At 41.0% G+C, this 22,500-nt stretch overlaps 1 long non-coding RNA gene across 4 annotated transcripts in view; it reads right to left on the minus strand.

Moving 5' to 3' along the window:
* LOC114564467 (uncharacterized) overlaps window positions 1-22,500 on the minus strand; it is a 29,663-nt gene that overhangs the window by 5,488 nt on the left and 1,675 nt on the right. The window contains exons 3-5 of one of the 4 annotated variants that reach the window (XR_003693755.1): window positions 8,927-9,028; window positions 8,655-8,752; window positions 8,413-8,499 (exon numbers count right to left, since the gene is read on the minus strand). This is a non-coding gene — a long non-coding RNA (uncharacterized LOC114564467). Of the gene's footprint in view, window positions 1-8,412; window positions 8,500-8,654; window positions 8,756-8,926; window positions 9,029-22,500 lie in introns of those variants that run through there. The other 3 variants (XR_003693751.1, XR_003693752.1, XR_003693754.1) reach the window with 3 other exon arrangements.

Here is a 22,500-nt window from a genome sequence, read left to right on the forward strand (position 1 = left end):
TGGAGGGAGAGCATCACCAAGAGGAGGAGGGAGAAAGAGAAGAGGTGAAGGGAGAGCATCACCAAGAGTAGGAGGGAGAAAGAGAAGATATGGAGGGAGGGCATCACCATGAGGAGGGAGAAAGAGAAGATGTGGAGGGAGAACATCACCAAGATGAGGAGGGAGAAAGAGAAGAGGTGGAGGGAGAGCATCACCAAGAGGAGGAGGGAGAAAGAGAAGAGGTGGAGGGAGAGCATCACCAAGAGGAGGAGGGAGAAAGAGAAGAGGGGGAGGGAGAGCATCACCAAGAGGAAGAGGGAGAAAGAGAAGAGGTGGAGGGAGAGCATCACCAAGAGGAGGGAGAAAGAGAAGATGTGGAGGGAGAGCATCACCAAGAGGAGGAGGGAGAAAGAGAAGAGGGGGAGGGAGAGCATCACCAAGAGGAGGAGGGAGAAAGAGAAGATATGGAGGGAGAGCATCACCAAGATGAGGAGGGAGAAAGAGAAGATATGGAGGGAGAGCATCACCAAGATGAGGAGGGAGAAAGAGAAGATATGGAGGGAGAGCATCACCAAGATGAGGAGGGAGAAAGTGAAGATATGGAGGGAGAGCATCACCAAGATGAGGAGGGAGAAAGTGAAGATATGGAGGGAGAGCATCACCAAGAGGTGATAAATATAAAAATTCACATTTACTTAAATATGAATAATTAGGGAAAGTTGTCAGTGTGAAAGTGTGATGAGATGGGGAGATGAGTTTTTATATTTTGTGTAGAATGTATTTTAGATCTATTGCTCAGATTAAATTAAAAAATGTAAGAAATGAACCTAGAAATCCTCTCCCAGGCTAACATGTTAGTGTGTGTTAACACAGTCTGATGGTTATAACTAATCAATGACAGACAGTCTGATGGTTATAACTAATCAATGACAGTTCCTAATCTTGTACAAATGCTGCCTGCAACGCTGCCTCTCTGACTCAGTTTGCTTCCCCTCTCACACATCTGCCACTCATCACCTGTGTCTTACCTTAATGCCTTTCCTGTGATAATAATAATAATAATAATAATAATAATAATAATAATAATAATAATAATAAATTTATTTGTAAAGCAATTTCAAATCAAAGTGTTGTACAGAGCATAGAAAATACAATTTCAAATTTAAAAACATTTCAAGTAACTAAAACAAAAATAAACACACACTCAGACTCTCTGGAAAACCATACAGAGAAATGAGGCCTCATACACACCAGTAACCAGATGGTCTTTAGCTTTGCTTTAAAAGCCTCACCAGAACAAGCCTGCCTGGTGTCCAGAGGTAAACTGTTCCACAATGTCGGTGCACAGAAAGAAAAAGCCCGTTCACCAATTGTCTTCTTTTTAACCCTTGGGACACTCAGAAGACCCGTCCCCTGAGAACGCAGGGCTCGAGCAGGCACATAGGGGTTCACTAGGTCTTTAACATACAACGGTGCACTGCCATTTAATATTTTATAGGTTAGCAGCAACACCTTAAAGTCTGACGAGAGGATAACACTGGTGTAATATGTTCATATCTGGAGACTCCGGTCAGAACACAAGCTGCAGCATTCTGAACCATATGCAGACTCCGAAGACTTTTCTTTGGCAGACCTGACAGAAGGACATTACAGTAATCTAGCCTGGAAGATACAAAGGCATGCATGAGGACCTCAGAGTCCTTAAACGAGAGTATTGATCTGATCTTGGAGATGTTTCTAAGATGGAAAAAAGCAACTCTGGTCACCTCCTTAATATGTAAATCAAACGAGAGTATCTGATCGAAGAGCACACCAAGATTCTTAACTTGGTCTCTGCGATTGATTGCACAATCATCGAGAGAAAAACTAATGTGATCAAAAAGATGACCTAGTTTTGCTGGTCCAATAACCATCCTTTCTGTCTTAGCAGAATTCAGCATCAAGAACTTTGTTGATAACCAGCTCTTAACAGCTGCATGACAGGCCTCAAGTTTAGCCGTATTAGACTCGCTTCCTACATCTAATGGCATATACAGCTGCATATCGTCAGATTAACAATGAAAAGCAATCCCAAAAGATCGGAAAATCTGACCCAATGGGGATAGATGAAGTGAAAAAGCAATGGACCTAATACAGACCCCTGGGGAACCCCTTGCTTGACGGCACAGGACTCAGAGAGTATGTTGTCATATAAAACATCTTTATGACAGGTATGATCTTAACCACTCTAGAACTTCTCAAGTCTATCCAATAGTATACAGTGGTCAACCGTATCGAAAGCAGCGCTAAGATCTAACAGCAATAAAACCCTTGTTGAGCCCGAATCTATAGACAGTAACAAATCATTCAACACTTTTGTAGGTGCTGTTTCGGTGGAATGATTTACCCGAAAAGCAGACTGAAATGGCTCAAATAGCTTATTTAGTGACAGATAGTTCAAAAGCTGATTTGAGACCACTTTCTCAAACTTTTTTGACACAAACGCAAGGTTTGAAACAGGTCTATAGTTGGTCAGGGAGTCTGCATCCAAGCTAGGCTTCTTTAGTAGGGGTTTTACCAGAGCAGTTTTGAAGCATGCTGAAAAGACTCCAGTGAGGAGGGATGAGTTTAAGATCAATAAAACATAAGGTCCTAAAGTAGGCCATAGCTCTTTGACAACCCAAGAAGGCCGAGGATCCAGTGAACAGGTTGTACATCGTGCCACCATTACAATCTTACTCAAGGAAGCCAAGGAAATTGGTTCAAATTGAGAAAAAAACCTTGTCCTGTGCAGATAGACAAAGCAACAACACACTCTGCTTTGTCACTATAAGACAGGACTATGTTGGCTCTAATGTCCTCAACCCTTTCATTAAAATACAATAGAGAGAGACAGGTACACATAGCTAAACACCACAGTCAGTAGGAGACAAGTACATGGAGAAAAAGACGGCTAACATTAACTTAAGACACACACACACACACACACACACACACACACAGACACACACATACACACAGATACACGGTCTGTACATCCAGTCTAATCCTAGCATCATTTATCACAGAATTTGAATGAATAATTTCATAATGACAGCATGACCTTTCTTCATGTGTCTTTCCTGGTATCAGACCTGATGATCCATCAGATCAACCTCTGGTTGGTTGTTGTTCAGCAGAGTCAAAGCATCAGCTGTAATATTTGGGTTTTTAATTTGCTGGGTGCATTGACTTGTGTTGTCTAGACCTCCTCTATCTGGAAAGGGTCCCAAAATAACTCCTGTTGGGATTTGATACTATAGATAAAGTTGAATTGAATACTGGAGTGAGCTGAACATAGTTGTTCCCATCAGTCTTAGAAATTAACCTTTATCTCCACTTATAGAGACCTGAAACATAACAACCGTGTTATAATGCAGTGATTCATATTACAGCAAGTAACGCTGGGACACTAGTTTGATCAAAATCAGTTCTTGTGCAAGTTTGAACAAGAATGGGAAAGAGTGTGTTCACTTCTGTAGAAACCACGCCTGCTAAACACTGACAGTGTCCTTGACAAATATTTCATGATGAAATAATTCCCATTAATTTACCCTTACAAAAAGGTCACTTCATTTGACTGACACCAGGCACGGCGTTTTGGGTGGGACGTGGCCTTGACCCGCCCACTTTTCAACAGGCCCACCCAAAACATTTCCTCAAAAAACATTGATTATGAAATCATTTCCAGGACGAGGACAAGGTTGCAACATTCGTTGTTTAGGTACCTTAAACGCGTGCCACAGCGGTCTCAGAGTCATCGCTGCAACCAGGAGATGAAGGAGAGCTGAGATCCACAACGCCGAGCACATCTTTGTCTCGGCCACCGCAGGATGCTAACCCCTAGCCCTAACCCTAACCCTATGGATATAGCCCTGTGGATCGGTCTTCCGTGGATGAGCCCGCAACTCAACCAGTACTAAAGTATCCGGTCACTTCTTCTGCTTTAGGGAGGTTAATTGTCTAAAGGAAGTATTTCCTCGCCTCTGTCGCACCAAATGCTTGCTCTTGGTGGGACTTGTTGGGTCTCTGTAAATAAAATTTAACTGAACATTTGTAAGCTTCTGTTGCCAATTGTTTCCCTCACACTTCTTGGTGTTGTAAAACTGGAGTATATAACTCCAGGTTTAATTATATAATATCTATTATATATTATAAACTATTTGTTGGAGCACTTATTTGGAGCAGTATTGGTAAACGATTTGATATCAGATAATAACATTGATCTATTCTGTCTTACTGAAACCTGGCTGGGCCATGAAGAATATGTCAGTCTAAATGAAGCCACTCCTCCCAGTCATATTAATACTCAAATTCCTAGAGGCTCAGGCCGAGGAGGGGGAGTTGCATCCATCTTTGATTCAAGCCTGTTACTCCTATGCTGCTGCGTCCTGCTGCGTCCTGCTGCGTCCTGCTGCGTCCTGCGACTATTATCACCACTGTTCATCACCCCCCCAACGGGCCCCGTCAGACACCACCTACCAAGAGTCTGGGTCTGCCGAGGTTTCTTCCTAAAAGGGAGTTTTTCCTCGCCACTGTCGCAATAGCCACTGCTAATGCTTGCTCTTGAGGGAATTACTGTAATTGTTGGGGTTTTGGAATTTATAGAGTGTGGTCTAGACCTACTCTATCTGTAAAGTGTCTCGAGATAACTCTGTTATGATTTGATACTATAAATAAAATTGAATTGAATTGAATTGAATATGTCATTACTCTGAGTCTCAGAGGCCAATAATCAGCCCTGTAAATATTCCGTGCCTTCTGCAGTGAATAAGGGTTCAGACAGACAGTTCCAGGCCTGGGTGGTCCATCATACACTGTGGTAGGTCAGGTAAATCGTCACATCTTCTTCTGATTTTTATAAAATATTACATAGACCGTTAAATTACAGTACATATGACAGGGATATTAACAAAAAGCAGGAAGCAAGGTAACCCGGTGATGCTGTGTATGTTTTGCTCTTTGACAACACTTGGTTTATTTCATCCTTTTTAATATTTACGTAGAAGCAGTGAGATAAACCAGACAATAATTGTAACGTTACCTGATGTATCTCCCTGCAGCACACATTTTCTACCTTGGACGGCATCCGCTCACAATGTCCACATGTGCACCTGTAGTAACATTAAACATCAACTGAAGCATGAAACAGGAAAGGTACGTCAATTGGTTGAATTCAATGAAAACAATTTGGATGCATTTCTAAACAAAAATTCACTTTAATACTTGATCTTCAAGTTTTCAAATATTTAGTACTGACTGGAGAATGTATATGAACATTAATTTTGAACGTTACGACATTGTGAGGACCGATGTAAGAACATTAATGTCTGTAGTAATTTCCTTCATATTCGTAAATTCTGGTACAATTTATAAAACCACAAATAAGGTTGTTAATATATGGTCTACCGGCAGTCCCAGGGGACCTCCATGCTGCTGACACCGCTGCCTTTTCCAGCCAACAGCAGCGCACAGAGAGCCGGGGATAACAGTAGGTGGGCGTGTCAGGTAACGCTATGTGCCGTGCACCGGAACATAAACACAGACACATCATCAACAGTACGATAATAACATGAAAACACGTCATTCACTCTAAGTGGTTTCTGTGACTTTCAAATGTTTAAAAACCCAAAAGACGCCAAAATACACAGCCATCATTCAACCTTAGCCCCGAATAGCCACATCACTGAAGACACACACAACGTTAGCTGACTTTTTCTAAAGTGTTACAGCCTACTAAGATGAAAACACACTCAACTTACCACTCTGAAACGTCCTGTATATTGAGTAAACATTATAACTCAATATAAAAGTTACTTTAAAGACCTCAGACTTTCATTTTTTCAGTAAACTTCAGATCACATATAAACTAACAATCCATATTTAGACATTTTCCATGTCTTAATATCATGTTATACTATGTTTGTTGGACATGCTTTGTGGTGGCAAATTTTATTTTAACCATTTGTTTAAAGATTGTTTTAAACTTCCACAAAATCCTGCTCCTTCCTGTAGACTCTTAAAGCACCAGAGAGGGGAACAGTTACAGCCGTCAACTATAGCCTAGTAGAGTTATTTAGTTTTACTAGCCTATAGCTCCTCACATTGTTGTCTTTTTGCTTAGATAGAAGTGGAAATGTAGAAATGTATTTCAGCATTACGGTAATGCAGTTCAGCCATTTTACATTTCAAATTCCAACTTGTGCAGTACAGTGCATTTGAGATTTTTCAAACACTTTCATATTTCTGAATTTTAATCTATGTTTCTCACAGCATTAGAAAATAAATTCAGTCCAGACAATGTTCTACATTGTTTGGCATTATTCAACTTTTAAAGCTAACAATTCGGTTGAGCGTTAGCTTTTCAGAAAGCCTTAATTATTCTACATCTTTTTTACATTAGTGGTGATATAATGAAATGTATACTAATTCTGACTATACTTCAACTTCTTACACATTTAAGCTCTTAATCCAGTTTAACTTTAGCAATTTAATATACATTTGGTCATTCACTCACAATCAGCCTGTAAGTGACTGTTAGGAGGCTTAGAGTCATCTGCAGACTTTTTTTTTCTACAATATCACACACGTTTATTGATTGACCATATTAAGCTCTGTATTCTTCATCAGCTCAGCCTATAGCTCTGCAGTAATAGTATATGCCCCTGTTATTATGACGCAACCAGGGGCATCAGACTGGGGGTAAAACCAATACTGATTACCAGGGCCCAAGGGGAGAGAGGGCCCTTTAAAAGTCTGGAATATATTTTATTTCACCTGGATATTTTCATTTCCTAATTAAATTTCATAATGCATGTTAGATGAAATGTAAAGTTAGTGTATTGGCTGAATAACTTGGTTGATTGACTGAATACATTTTGTATACAAAAAAAGAGTAAGGTCTCACCCTCCCCTTGCTAATGCGCCAAATGGTTTAGTCCATCTGCACGCATTTTGTTTACGTTAGTTCATCTGGTGGAGCGCAAACTTCTGCTGTAGAAATGTCTTTCTCAAAGAAAGCCAAATCAGGCTACCAAAAAGAAAGGAAAGACAGGATAAGGAGAGAAAGCAAAAAGAGGGGAAACAATTGGTAACTGACTTCTTTTCAAAGAGATGTGAGCACAAACTAGAAAATCAAATCCATGGTGCTAAACTGCTTGAATATCTCCGTGACCATTAGTGCTAAAAACAGACTGAGACAACCCATATAAAGAGCAGAACATACACTTTCAACTGATAATTTGGCTAAATAAATAAACTACACTAGCAATGCTGTTTGCATATAACACACCACTGTTTTATTTTAAATGAATAGGCTATAATGTCTATAATTAGCAATAATAGGCTAATCAGTGTCATAGGTAGCTTGGTAGCTCATCGGTAGAGACATATCATGTCAACATTATAGTTATGTCAGATTTAACATTGTGGAACACATGGCCCTCAGTTTCAGAAACTGTCACACCAGGGAGTGGAGTAGCAACAGACCCCTCAGCCTCCTCTTTGGATTTGAGACAAGGTATTATATCAAAATTAAAGCAAACCATGTTTAGCCATTTTGACTGAAAGGTGTTAAGTAACACTAACATGTTAGTGTGTTTTATTATATTAGGTTATAATTAGGATAAGAGGTTAATATCAGATGTATCGTTCATAGAGAAAGTTGACAGAGAAGATGTGATTGAGGATGATGGGAGTGAAGACAGCAGGGAGCTCTGAGCACAGTGTGGAAATGAGAGATGAGGATCCAGAGGATCCAGGACTATGGCCAGATAAATTAACAGATGATCAGAGAGACACCATAGTACACAGGCTGGCAAGTAAAGGTACAGAGAAAAGAAACCAAATGTAGTAGTAACCACAGTAAAGTAGGTAGTAGTAACCACAGTAAAGTAGGCTAGAGAATGTTGAGAAAGGAGGTTTGAAATGTTATCAGGCTACTCTAAGCATTACAGTTAATAGTTATTACCCTATAAACAGCTAGGACTACAGATTCATGTGTACAGAGGCCCAATTATTATTATTTTTTCTGGGGGGTCGGGGGGGTGTTGAGGAACATGGGGGCACATCTACGCCCCTGGACGCAACTACGTCATAGCTGGAGCAGCCCATTTTGCAGAATCATAACAGATTGAAGGAAGATTATCAGTGTGCAATCACAGTAAATCATTTTAGGTTAAATACTGGAATATGTCTTTAGAAAACCCAACTGCTAGTTAGTCAGTTTCCTGACAAAAACTATATCACAAAGAGAAATCCACAATGAAAACAAAATCATGGCAATGGTTGGATGAAGGACAAAGAATATAAGAACACTGAATATCCCTCAGAGCAAGGTCAGTAGAAATGATAAATATTCAGCCAAAGACATAGACTCATAGAGCAGGTACTCTACTTTATTTTCACTCATATTTCCTTTACATTCATACTGTTGATTTGAAATCATTAATGCAACATTCAACAAATGGTGCATTGTGTTTAAAAGAGTTGGAGGCCAATTTCCTAAAAGGGAGAAACACAAAGAGAGTAAAAAAGATCAAAAATATTGATGAGAAAATCCAGATTATATTGTTTTACAATGATCCATTCAAAGGTAAAGAATTAACATATCACATGTATATGCTCATATCTGATAGTAAATCTCTTCCATTTCTTACCTTAGCTCATTTGCAGCAATGCCCTGAACCAGTGGATCCTGGTTTACAACAAGGTTTAACGGTAGCAGTGTGGCAAACGCTTTGACAACCTCCCACTCCTCCTGTTAAAATATGAGAATTGAGATTAGGAATTCAAAGTTGACAACAGAAACTCAGATTTTTGATATTAAGATGCTGATATCTGAACATAAATAATAAACTGGACTGTTAATACAGTTCTGGCACTTTAATTACATTTAATAAAAGGATAAGCAATAAGAGGAATATCTCACCTTTTATATCAAATGTGTTGCCTGATCCAATATTTCCTGAATTATTTCCTCCAACATCGACACAACTGGTGTTGCCCACAGAAGCATTGTGTCCAACCCCTCCTGTAAGAGTCATGTGAGATAGAGATTTGTTGAAACTGTCAAGACAACCTAACAGAAAAGAATAGACACACTCAGATTTACCTTGAATGCCGAAGGCATTATTAGAACCAACGTTGCCTGAGTTGGAGCCCACGTTGATGTTGCCGGTATTACCAATGTTGGCCATTGTTCCTGCTGAAATCTAGAGAGTCAGACAATGACTGAGAGGAAAGTAAAACCATGATTATCATAAATATGAGTACAGTCAAAATGTTTTACACTTTTTAGCTTATTGGGTTCCTTTTTTGGATTATTTAACTTTAGCACAAAGTGTAAGAGAGTCTGTCATAGCCTGAATATCTAATGCAAAATACAATATATGACAGTAAAGTAGTTGTGTTTAAAAGAAAGCAGTTGAGTGAAAGAGAGACATGCATGCAGTCTTTATCTTACCGCTGGTTTCAGTTGTCTCTGCTGTGCTTTGAGGTGAGCTTGTTGTTGACCTGAGGAGAGAAGAAGCTTTTATAAGGGTCCCGCACAAGCATGTTCATGTCTGTTTAAGAGGAGGAACTTCCTTATATGGTTACAAGCAGTTTTCTTTGTTCAGCAAAACGTTTCCACAGAATCTGAAGAGGATATGTAAGGTTTGTCATCATCTGAGGTCAATTTCAAGAAAAAAATAATAACTCTGAAATTGGAAGTGAGTAATATTAAACATCTGTCTGACTGTTATAATAAGACTACTGTTACACTACTTTATAATCTCATCACCTAGCCACATGATAATGGAGGCACCTTTTTACAGATAATGGATGGAAACAATCAATTAAATGGATTAATCACAGATATGAACACAAATAGAGGCATCTTTATGGGCTGAAATATGTGCCACCAGAAACTGAATTTGAATCACTTATATTTGAATTGCTAAACTTGAATAATTGCATTGAAAAACTGAATTTGAATCACATTATGTTAAATTGTACAGTTTAATTTGAATCATTGCATTGAAAAACTGAATCTAATATTTAGTCTAAATTTTCATCAACATTTGTAATAACTAATTGGAACATAGTCTTACTTACAGTTACAGTGTGTACGTGTGTGTATGTGTGTGTGTGTGTGTGTGTGTGTGTGTGTGTGTGTGTGTGTGTGTGTTTAGTAGGAAAGTAAGTAACATCAAATTCTTTGGAATATGACTCCTCTCAGGTGATTGCACAATGGCTGGAAGACATATATCAGGTACAATGATGGATAGTGTAAGAGCCAATCAGTGCCCTTGGTATGACTAGGAACCAATCTTTGGTGCAACCCGGAAGCGCACACAGTTTTTGACCACACATACACATACACACACACACACACACACACACACACACACACACACACCAATACCACAACACTACACAGGTATACATACAAGCAGTGATTTGTCTGGAAACCCAACTAAGATTTCATGTAAATAAATGGAACCAATGGGTTTAACTGCCAATATGACTTGGCCTTTCATTGATGAAAAGGTAAAAGTGTCCTTCCTCTAGCCAGACAGGTAGAGAGAGAGACAGGTACACAGAGATGAACACCACAGCCAAAACCTTTAGCTGGGTGGAGTCTGGAGACAGACAGGTAGAGAGAGAGACAGGTACACAGAGCTAAACACCACAGCCAAAACCTTTATCTGGGTGGAGTCTGGAGACAGACAGGAAGAGAGAGAGACAGGTACACAGAGTTAAACACCACAGCCAAAACCTTTAGCTGGGTGGAGTCTGGAGACAGACAGGTAGAGAGAGAGACAGGTACACAGAGCTAAACACCACAGCCAAAACCTTTATCTGGGTGGAGAGACAGACAGGTAGAGAGAGAGACAGGTACACAGAGCTAAACACCACAGCCAAAACCTTTATCTGGGTGGAGTCTGGAGACATGTTGGAGGACGAATTTCCACACGTTTGGTACCGGCCACCAGACAGGAGCACACATCTGTGTGTGTGTGTGTGTGTGTGTGTTTGTGTCTTTTTGTGTGTCTGTGTCTGTGTGTGTGTCTGTGTTTGTGTGTGTGTTTTTGTCTTTTTGTGTGTGTGTGTGTGTGTGTGTGTATGCTACATAAAGTGCAGATGAAGTGGGCATTACAGATGCCAGTACGTAGTGAGGTGTAAGTAAGTCATGAACAGAGAGTCTATCTCACTGCTGAGATGATGTAAAGAGTCAATAAACAGTTAGTCTAGTGGTCTAGTTAGTGAAGTAGATCAGTTATAACACAATATATATGAATAGACAGTCTATATAAACACTGACATGATGTAAAGAGTCAATAAACAGTTAGTCTGGTGGTCTAGTTAGTGAAGTAGATCAGTTATAACACAATATATATGAATAGACAGTCTAGATACATGCTAAAGTGTAGTGAAGAGTCAATGTACAGTTATTGCAAAGTGTGGTCTATGTAGTGATGAAGATCAGTAATAACAGTATACAAGAATAGACAGACTATGTAAATGCTGAGATGTAATGAAGAGTTAATATAGTTAATTTACAGTTAGTGCAGACTGTGGTCTAGATAGTGAAGTAGATCAGTAGATGTGCAAAAAGTGACAACAAAGATGGGAAGAAATAACAGTCGAGCATACAAGGGCAGGTGTATAGTACAAATTAGCATAAACAGATATGATAGTAACGCAGGGGAAGATGAGCATCTGATCAACTATGTAATAGGGCATGACAGAGATAATGGGCTAAGGGTGTGCAAATACAGTGGATGAAGACTGAGTGTGTGTGGATGTGTATGTATGTGTGTATGTGTGTGTGTGTGTGTGTGTGTGTGTGTGTCTGTGTGTCTGTGCGTGTTTGTGTGTGTGTGTGTGTGTGTGTGTGTATGTGTGTGTGTGTGTGTGTGTGTGTGTGTGTGTGTGTGTGTGTGTGTGTGTGTGTGTGTGTGTGTGTGTGTGTGTGTGTGTGTGTGTGTGCGCATAACTAGCTTGTTCAGTGTTCATCTCATCTCAAGATTAATTGTGTTGAAACAAATTCCATGAATCTCCTACCAAAGCAAATGCCACCCTAAAGGAAAGCCTTGCCACCCCTGCTGCCCCCCCAGTTGGCAGCAATGAATTAAAAGTTATAGCCAATTTGACAATTTACGAGCGTGAATCTCCAATGTCCAACTGCAGTGAATGCAGCACTAGATGACGCCAGAGAGGAGAGAGACTGATTTGTCTGGAAAACTGAGTGGTGCGAAGTGAGGGAGCCAGGAGTCGTAAGGAAAGGAGACGCAGGAGGAAAGAGGTCAAAACGGATTAACTATCTATCAAGAAATGAAATTATAATGAAAGCACAGTGCTAGCATAGTTGCGATAATGATTTTGAGATGCTAAAAATCAGGTTGAAGAACGTTATTTTGCTAACTATACATATAATGTTAGGTAGGTCTGACGTTTGTTCTGTGATTCACCGTCTGTCAAGGAAAACATTGTAAAGTTACTTTTAATCTTACAGAAATGAAAAGGAAAGGTAGCATATGTAGTTTTTTCTCACCAAAGAGAAATGCGAGAGAAATGAGCAAGGTAGATGGAGAAGATGAGGTGGAAGCCTGATCTCCTTCTCTAGTGGAAGGAGAGAGAGAAGAGGTGGAGGGAGAGAGAAGACAAAGACGAGGTGGAGAGAAAAGGGCAACAGAAACATGACAGAGATAGAATACAAGGCCAAGGAGGAGGAGGGAGAGCACCACAGAGGTGAAGATATGGAGGGAGAGCATCACCAAGAGGAGGAGGAAGAAAGAGAAGATATGGAGGGAGAGCATCACCAAGAGGAGGAGGGAGAAAGTGAAGATATGGAGGGAGAGCATCACCAAGAGGAGGAGGGAGAAAGAGAAGATATGGAGGGAGAGCATCACCAAGAGGAGGGAGAAAGAGAAGATATGGAGGGAGAGCATCACCAAGAGGAGGAGGGAGAAAGAGAAGAGGTGGAGGGAGAACATCACCAAGAGGAGGGAGAAAGAGAAGATATGGAGGGAGAGCATCACCAAGATGAGGAGGGAGAAAGAGAAGAGGTGGAGGGAGAACATCACCAAGAGGAGGAGGGAGAAAGAGAAGATATGGAGGGAGAGCATCACCAAGAGGTGATAAATATAAAAATTCACATTTACTTAAATATGAATGATTAGGGAAAGTTGTCAGTGTGAAAGTGTGATGAGATGGGGAGATGAGTTTTTATATTTTGTGTAGAATGTATTTTAGATATATTGCTCAGATTAAATCATCCTGTCCCAGGCTAACATGTTAGTGTGTGTTAACACAGTCTGATGGTTATAACTAATCAATGACAGTCTGATGGTTATAACTAATCAATACAGACAGTCTGACGGTTATAACTAATCAATGACAGACAGTCTGATGGTTATAACTAATCAATGACAGACAGTCTGATGGTTATAACTAATCAATACAGACAGTCCGATGGTTATAACTAATCAATGACAGACAGTCTGATGGTTATAACTAATCAATGACAGACAGTCTGATGGTTATAACTAATCAATACAGACAGTCCGATGGTTATAACTAATCAACGACAGACAGTCTGATGGTTATAACTAATAAATGACAGTTCCTAATCTTGTACAAATGCTGCCTGCAACGCTGCCTCTCTGACTCAGTCAAAAACTGTTTGCTTCCCCTCTCACACATCTGCCACTCATCACTTGTGTCTTACCTTAATGCCTTTCCTGTGATAATAATAATAATAATTATAATAATAATAATAATAATCATAATAATACAAATTTATTTGTAAAGCACTTTCAAATCAAAGTGTTGTACAGAGCATAGAAAATACAATTTCAAATTTAAAAACATTTCAAGTAACTAAAACAAAAATAAACACACACTCAGACTCTCAGGAAAACCATACAGAGAAATGAGGCCTCATACACACCAGTAACCAGATGGTCTTTAGCTTTGCTTTAAAAGCCTCACCAGAACAAGCCTACCTGGTGTCCAGAGGTAAACTGTTCCACAATGTCGGTGCACAGAAAAGAAAAGCCCGTTCACCAATTGTCTTCTTTTTAACCCTTGGGACACTCAGAAGACCCGTCCCCTGAGAACGCAGGGCTCGAGCAGCCACATAGGGGTTCACTAGGTCTTTAACATACAACGGTGCACTGCCATTTAATATTTTATAGGTTAGCAGCAACACCTTAAAGTCTGAAGAGAGGATAACACTGGTGTAATATGTTCATATCTGGAGACTCCGGTCAGAACACAAGCTGCAGCATTCTGAACCATATGCAGACTCCGAAGACTTTTCTTTGGCAGACCTGACAGAAGGACATTACAGTAATCTAGCCTGGAAGACACAAAGGCATGAATGAGGACCTCAGAGTCCTTAAACGAGAGTATTGATCTGATCTTGGAGATGTTTCTAAGATGGAAAAAAGCAACTCTGGTCACATCCTTAATATGTAAATCAAACGAAAAGTGTCTGATTGAAGAGCACACCAAGATTCTTAACTTGGTCTCTGCGATTGATTGCACAATCATCGAGAGAAAAACTAATGTGATCAAAAAGATGACCTAGTTTTGCTGGTCCAATAACCATCCTTTCTGTCTTAGCAGAATTCAGCATCAAGAACTTTGTTGATAACCAGCTCTTAACAGCTGCATGACAGGCCTCAAGTTTAGCCGTATTAGACTCGCTTCCTACATCTAATGGCATATACAGCTGCATATCGTCAGATTAACAATGAAAAGCAATCCCAAAAGATCAGAAAATCTGACCCAATGGGGATAGATGAAGTGAAAAAGCAATGGACCTAATACAGACCCCTGGGGAACCCCTTGCTTGACGGCACAGGACTCAGAGAGTATGTTGTCATATAAAACATCTTTATGACAGGTATGATCTTAACCACTCTAGAACTTCTCAAGTCTATCCAATAGTATACAGTGGTTAACCGTATCGAAAGCAGCGCTAAGATCTAACAGCAATAAAACACTTGTTGACCCCAAATCTATAGACAGTAACAAATCATTCAACACTTTTGTAGGTGCTGTTTCTGTGGAATGATTTACCCGAAAAGCAGACTGAAATGGCTCAAATAGCTTATTTAGTGACAGATAGTTCAAAAGCTGATTTGAGACCACTTTCTCAAACTTTTTTGACACAAACGCAAGGTTTGAAACAAGTCTATAGTTGGTCAGGGAGTCTGCATCCAAGCTAGGCTTCTTTAGTAGGGGTTTTACCAGAGCAGTTTTGAAGCATGCTGAAAAGACTCCAGTGAGGAGGGATGAGTTTAAGATCAATAAAACATAAGGTCCTAAAGTAGGCCATAGCTCTTTGACAACCCAAGAAGGCCGAGGATCCAGTGAACAGGTTGTACATCGTGCCACCATTACAATCTTACTCAAGGAAGCCAAGGAAATTGGTTCAAATTGAGAAAAAAACCTTGTCCTGTGCAGATAGACAAAGCAACAACACACTCTGCTTTGTCACTATAAGACAGGACTATGTTGGCTCTAATGTCCTCAACCCTTTCATTAAAATACAATAGAGAGAGACAGGTACACAGAGCTAAACACCACAGTCAGTAGGAGACAGACAGGTACAGAGAGAGACAGGTACATGGAGAAAAAGACTGCTAACATTAACTTAAGACACACACACACAGACACACACACACACACACAGACACACACATACACACAGATACACGGTCTGTACATCCAGTCTAATCCTAGCATCGTTTATCACAGAATGTGAATGAATAATTTCATAATGACAGCATGACCTTTCTTCATGTGTCTTTCCTGGTATCAGACCTGATGATCCATCAGATCAACCTCTGGTTGGTTGTTGTTCAGCAGAGTCAAAGCATCAGCTTTAATATTTGGGTTTTTAATTTGCTGGGTGCATTGACTTGTGTTGTCTAGATCTCCTCTATCTGGAAAGGGTCCCAAAATAACTCCTGTTGGGATTTGATACTATAGATAAAGTTGAATTGAATACTGGAGCAATTTAAAAGATAGTTGATCCCATCAGTCCTAGAAACTAACCTTTAACTCCACTTATAGAGACCTGAAACATAACAACCGTGTTGTAATGCAGTGATTCATATTACAGCAAGTAACGCTGGGACACTAGTTTGATCAAAATCAGTTCTTGTGCAAGTTTGAACAAGAATGGGAAAGAGTGTGTTCACTTCTGTAGAAACCACGCCTGCTAAACACTGACAGTGTCCTTGACAAATATTTCATGATGAAATAAGTCCCATTAATTTACCCTTACAAAAAGGTCACTTCATTTGACTGACACCAGGCACGGCGTTTTGGGTGGGCCTGACGGGCCTTGACCCGCCCACTTTTCAACAGGCCCACCCAAAACATTTCCTCAAAAACATTGATTATGAAATCATTTCCAGGACGAGGACAAGGTTGCAACATTCGTTGTTTAGGTACCTTAAACGTGCACGAGCGGTCTCAGAGTCATCGCTGCAACCAGGAGATGAAGGAGAGCTGAGATCCACAACGCTGAGCACATCTTTGTCTCGGCCACCGCAGGATGCTAACCCCTAGCCCTAACCCTAACCCTATGGATATAGCCCTGTGGATCGGTCTTCCGTGGATGAGCCCGCAACTCAACCAGTACTAAAGTATCCGGTCACTTCTTCTGCTTTAGGGAGGTTAATTGTCTAAAGGAAGTATTTCCTCGCCTCTGTCGCACCAAATGCTTGCTCTTGGTGGGACTTGTTGGGTCTCTGTAAATAAAATTTAACTGAACATTTGTAAGCTTCTGTTGCCAATTGTTTCCCTCACACTTCTTGGTGTTGTAAAACTGGAGTATATAACTCCAGGTTTAATTATATAATATCTATTATATATTATAAACTATTTGTTGGAGCACTTATTTGGAGCAGTATTGGTAAACGATTTGATATCAGATAATAACATTACGTACTGCAATAACGTCCGACTGAAGAAGGAGTCTTTCCGGGATATGTTATCCCGGAGGACTCCGGAGGCAGTTGCAGGGTACCGAAGGGCCCGAAGGGCTGCAGCCTCTGCCGTGAAAGAGGCAAAGCAGCGGGTGTGGGAGAAGTTTGGAGAAGACATGGAGAAGGACTTTCGGTCGGCACCAAAGTGCTTCTGGAAAACTGTTCGCCACCTCAGGAGGGGGAAGCGGGGAACCATCCAAGCTGTGTACAGTAAGGATGGGACACTGTTGACCTCAACTGAGGAGGTAATAGGGCGGTGGAAGGAGCACTTTGAGGAACTCCTGAATCCGACTATGTTAGAGGCAGAGCTGGAGGATAACGGGGGATTGTCGTCGATTTCCCAGGCGGAAGTCACTGATGTAGTCAAACAACTACACAGTGGCAAAGCCCGGGATTGATGAGATCCGTCCAGAAATGCTCAAGGCTCTGGGTGTGGAGGGGCTGTCCTGGTTGACACGCCTTTTCAACATTGCGTGGAAGTCTGGGACGGTGCCAAAGGAGTGGCAGACTGGGGTGGTGGTTCCCCTTTAAAAAGGGGGGACCAGAGGGTGTGTGCCAATTACAGGGGTATCACACTTCTCAGCCTCCCTGGTAAAGTCTACTCCAAGGTGCTGGAAAGGAGGGTTCGGCCGATAGTCGAACCTCGGGTTGAGGAGGAACAATGCGGATTCCGTCCTGGTCGTGGAACAACGGACCAGCTCTTCACTCGCAAGGATCCTGGAGGGAGCCTGGGAGTATGCCCAACCGGTCTACATGTGTTTTGTGGATTTGGAGAAGGCGTATGACCGGGTCCCCGGGAGATACTGTGGGAGGTGCTGCGGGAGTATGGGGTGAGGGGTCTCTTCTCAGGGCCATCCAATCTCTGTACAACCAAAGCGAGAGCTGTGTCCGGGTTCTCGGTAGTAAGTCGGACTCGTTTCAGGTGAGGGTTGGCCTCCGCCAGGGCTGCGCTTTGTCACCAATCCTGTTTGTAGTATTTATGGACAGGATATCGAGGTGTAGTCGGGGTGGGGAGGGGTTGCAGTTTGGTGGGCTGGGGATCTCATCGCTGCTCTTTGCAGATGATGTGGTCCTGATGGCATCATCGGCCTGCGACCTTCAGCACTCACTGGATCGGTTCGCAACCGAGTATGAAGCGGTTGGGATGAGGATCAGCACCTCTAAATCTGAGGCCATGGTTCTCAGCAGGAAACCGATGGAATGCCTTCTCCAGGTAGGGAATGAGTCCTTACCCCAAGTGAAGGAGTTCAAGTACCTTGGGGTTGTGTTCGCGAGTGAGGGACAATGGAGCGGGAGATTGGTCGGAGAATCGGCGCAGCGGGTGCGGTATTGCATTCAATCTATCACGTTGTGGACGAAAAAGAGAGCTGAGCCAGAAGGCAAAGCTCTCGATCTACCCGGTCAGTTTTCGTTCCTACCCTCACCTATGGTCATGAAGGCTGGGTCATGACCGAAAGAACAAGATCCAGGGTACAAGCGGCTGAAATGGGTTTCCTCAGGAGGGTGGCTGGCGTCTCCCTTAGAGATAGGGTGAGAAGCTCAGTCATCCGTGAGGAGCTCGGAGTAGAGCCGCTGCTCTTTGCGTCGAAAGGAGCCAGTTGAGGTGGTTCGGGCATCTGGTAAGGATGCCCCTGGGCGCCTCCCTAGGGAGGTGTTCCAGGCACGTCCAGCTGGGAGGAGGCCTCGGGAAGACCCAGGACTAGGTGGAGGGATTATATCTCCAACCTGGCCTGGGAACGCCTCGGGATCCCCAGTCGGAGCTGGTTAATGTTGCTCGGGAAAGGGAAGTTTGGGGTTCCCTGCTGGAGCTGCTCCCCCCGCGACCCGACACCGGATAAGCGGACGAAGATGGATGGATGGATGGATGGATGGATGGATGGACATTGATCTATTCTGTCTTACTGAAACCTGGCTGGGCCATGAAGAATATGTCAGTCTAAATGAAGCCACTCCTCCCAGTCATATTAATACTCAAATTCCTAGAGGCTCAGGCCGAGGAGGGGGAATTGCAGCCATCTTTGATTCAAGCCTGTTAATTACTCCTATGCTGCTGCGTCCTGCTGCGTCCTGCTGCGTCCTGCGACTATTATCACCACTGTTCATCACCCCCCCAACGGGCCCCGTCAGACACCACCTACCAAGAGTCTGGGTCTGCCGAGGTTTCTTCCTAAAAGGGAGTTTTTCCTCGCCACTGTCGCAATAGCCACTGCTAATGCTTGCTCTTGAGGGAATTACTGTAATTGTTGGGGTTTTGGAATTTATAGAGTGTGGTCTAGACCTACTCTATCTGTAAAGTGTCTCGAGATAACTCTGTTATGATTTGATACTATAAATAAAATTGAATTGAATTGAATTGAATATGTCATTACTCTGAGTCTCAGAGGCCAATAATCAGCCCTGTAAATATTCCGTGCCTTCTGCAGTGAATAAGGGTTCAGACAGACAGTTCCAGGCCTGGGTGGTCCACCATACACTGTGGTAGGTCAGGTAAATCGTCACATCTTCTTCTGATTTTTATAAAATATTACATAGACCGTTAAATTACAGTACATATGACAGGGATATTAACAAAAAGCAGGAAGCAAGGTAACCCGGTGATGCTGTGTATGTTTTGCTCTTTGACAACACTTGGTTTATTTCATCCTTTTTAATATTTACGTAGAAGCAGTGAGATAAACCAGACAATAATTGTAACGTTACCTGATGTATCTCCCTGCAGCACACATTTTCAACCTTGGACGGCATCCACTCACAATGTCCACATGTGCACCTGTAGTAACATTAAACATCAACTGAAGCATGAAACAGGAAAGGTACGTCAATTGGTTGAATTCAATGAAAACAATTTGGATGCATTTCTAAACAAAAATTCACTTTAATACTTGATCTTCAAGTTTTCAAATATTTAGTACTGACTGGAGAATGTATATGAACATTAATTTTGAACGTTACGACATTGTGAGGACCGATGTAAGAACATTAATGTCTGTAGTAATTTCCTTCATATTCGTAAATTCTGGTACAATTTATAAAACCACAAATAAGGTTGTTAATATATGGTCTACCGGCAGTCCCAGGGGACCTCCATGCTGCTGACACCGCTGCCTTTTCCAGCCAACAGCAGCGCACAGAGAGCCGGGGATAACAGTAGGTGGGCGTGTCAGGTAACGCTATGTGCCGTGCACCGGAACATAAACACAGACACATCATCAACAGTACGATAATAACATGAAAACACATCATTCACTCTAAGTGGTTTCTGTGACTTTCAAATGTTTAAAAACCCAAAAGACGCCAAAATACACAGCCATCATTCAACCTTAGCCCCGAATAGCCACATCACTGAAGACACACACAACGTTAGCTGACTTTTTTCTAAAGTGTTACAGCCTACTAAGATGAAAACACACTCATCTTACCACTCTGAAACGTCCTGTATATTGAGTAAACATTATAACTCAATATAAAAGTTACTTTAAAGACCTCAGACTTTCATTTTTTCAGTAAACTTCAGATCACATATAAACTAACAATCCATATTTAGACATTTTCCATGTCTTAATATCATGTTATACTATGTTTGTTGGACATGCTTTGTGGTGGCAAATTTTATTTTAACCATTTGTTTAAAGATTGTTTTAAACTTCCACAAAATCCTGCTCCTTCCTGTAGACTCTTAAAAAACCAGAGAGGGGAACAGTTACAGCCGTCAACTATAGCCTAGTAGAGTTATTTAGTTTTACTAGCTTAAAGCTCCTCACATTGTTGTCTTTTTGCTTAGATAGAAGTGGAGAAGGCCGATGACTGTTTACCACAGTGAGAACTACGTAGGTTTCTGTCTCCTGAGATAAAACTGTTGTTTAGCCTAATGAAAAGAACAGGAGCAGAGGGGAAGGTGATCAACTATGGCCATGCTAGAAGATACATTTAGAGGGGTGGCTTAACGGAGTTTCTTCACTATATGATGTGTGGATGCTTAGACTTTAGGTTAGAAGACCCTTTCAGAGGTGCCGTGGTACTTGTGAAACTGTTTTCTCTGCATTTGCAAATGTAAATAAATACTCAAAGACCAAACTTTGGTTTAATTCTCAAACAGTCTTTAATTCATTTTGATTTTATCATGAATATCACTAACCTTGTTGCTTCAAGAAAAACTTCCACCACAGCTTGTAATTATTGTATTTCAAAGCAAAGTCTTTTAGCCCCCTTTCACCTCTCAGCTCTTTAGATAAATGATTGTTTGTTCTATGCAGTGTATATTTCTCATAATAATACAAAGTATTTTTTCTTTCAACCTTTTCAGGTAATTAATTACAGCTTCCATCTTTGAAAGTATTACAGTTCAGCTTACAGCTTTTCTAGAAATGTATTTCAGCATTACGGTAATGCAGTTCAGCAATTTTACATTTCAAATTCCAACTTGTGCAGTACAGTGCATTTGAGATTTTTCAAACACTTTCATATTTCTGAATTTTAATCTATGTTTCTCACAGCATTAGAAAATAAATTTAGCCCACACAATGTTCTACATCGTTTGGCATTATTGAACTTTTAAAGCTAACAATTCAGTTGAGCGTTAGCTTTTCAGAAAGCTTTAATTATTCTACATATTTTTTACATTAGTGGTGATATAATGAAATGTATACTAATTCTGACTATACTTTAACTTCTTACACATTTAAGCTCTTAATCCAGTTTAGCTTTAGCAATTTAATATACATTTGGTCATTCACTCACACTCAGCCTGTATTCCCCAAAGTGACTGTTAGGAGGCTGTTAGGTTAGTGCTAAAAACAGACTGAGACAACCCATATAAAAAGCAGAACATACATACTTTAAAATGATAATTTGGCTAAATAAATAAACTACACTAGCAATGCTGTTTGCATACAACACACCATTGTTTTATTTTAAATGAATAGGCTATAATGTCTATAATTAGCAATAATATGCTAATCAGTGTCATAGGTAGCTTGGTAGCTCATCGGTAGAGACATATCATGTCAACATTATAGTTATGTCAGATTTAGTAGAAGCAGATGTTAACATTGTGGAACACATGGCCCTCAGTTTCAGAAACTGTCCCACCAGGGAGTGGGGTAGCAACAGACCCCTCAGCCTCCTCTTTGGATTTGAGACCAGGTGAGCTCATATCAAAATTAAAGCAAACCATGTTTAGCCATTTTGACTGAAAGGTGTTAAGTAACACTAACATGTTAGTGTGCTTTATTATATTAGGTTATAATTAGGATAAGATGTTAATATCAGATGTATCCTTCATAGAGAAAGTTGACAGAGAAGATGTGATTGAGGATGATGGGAGTGAAGACAGCAGGGAGCTCTGAGCACAGTGTGGAAATGAGAGATGAGGATCCAGAGGATCCAGGACTATGGCCAGATAAATTAACAGATGATCAGAGAGACACCATAGTACGCAGGCTGGCAAGTAAAGGTACAGAGAAAACAAACCAAATGTAGTAGTAACCACAGAAAAGTAGGTAGTAGTAACCAC

This window comes from Perca flavescens, chromosome 11, assembly GCF_004354835.1.
Source record: "Perca flavescens isolate YP-PL-M2 chromosome 11, PFLA_1.0, whole genome shotgun sequence".
Taxonomy (NCBI): Eukaryota; Metazoa; Chordata; class Actinopteri; order Perciformes; family Percidae; genus Perca; species Perca flavescens.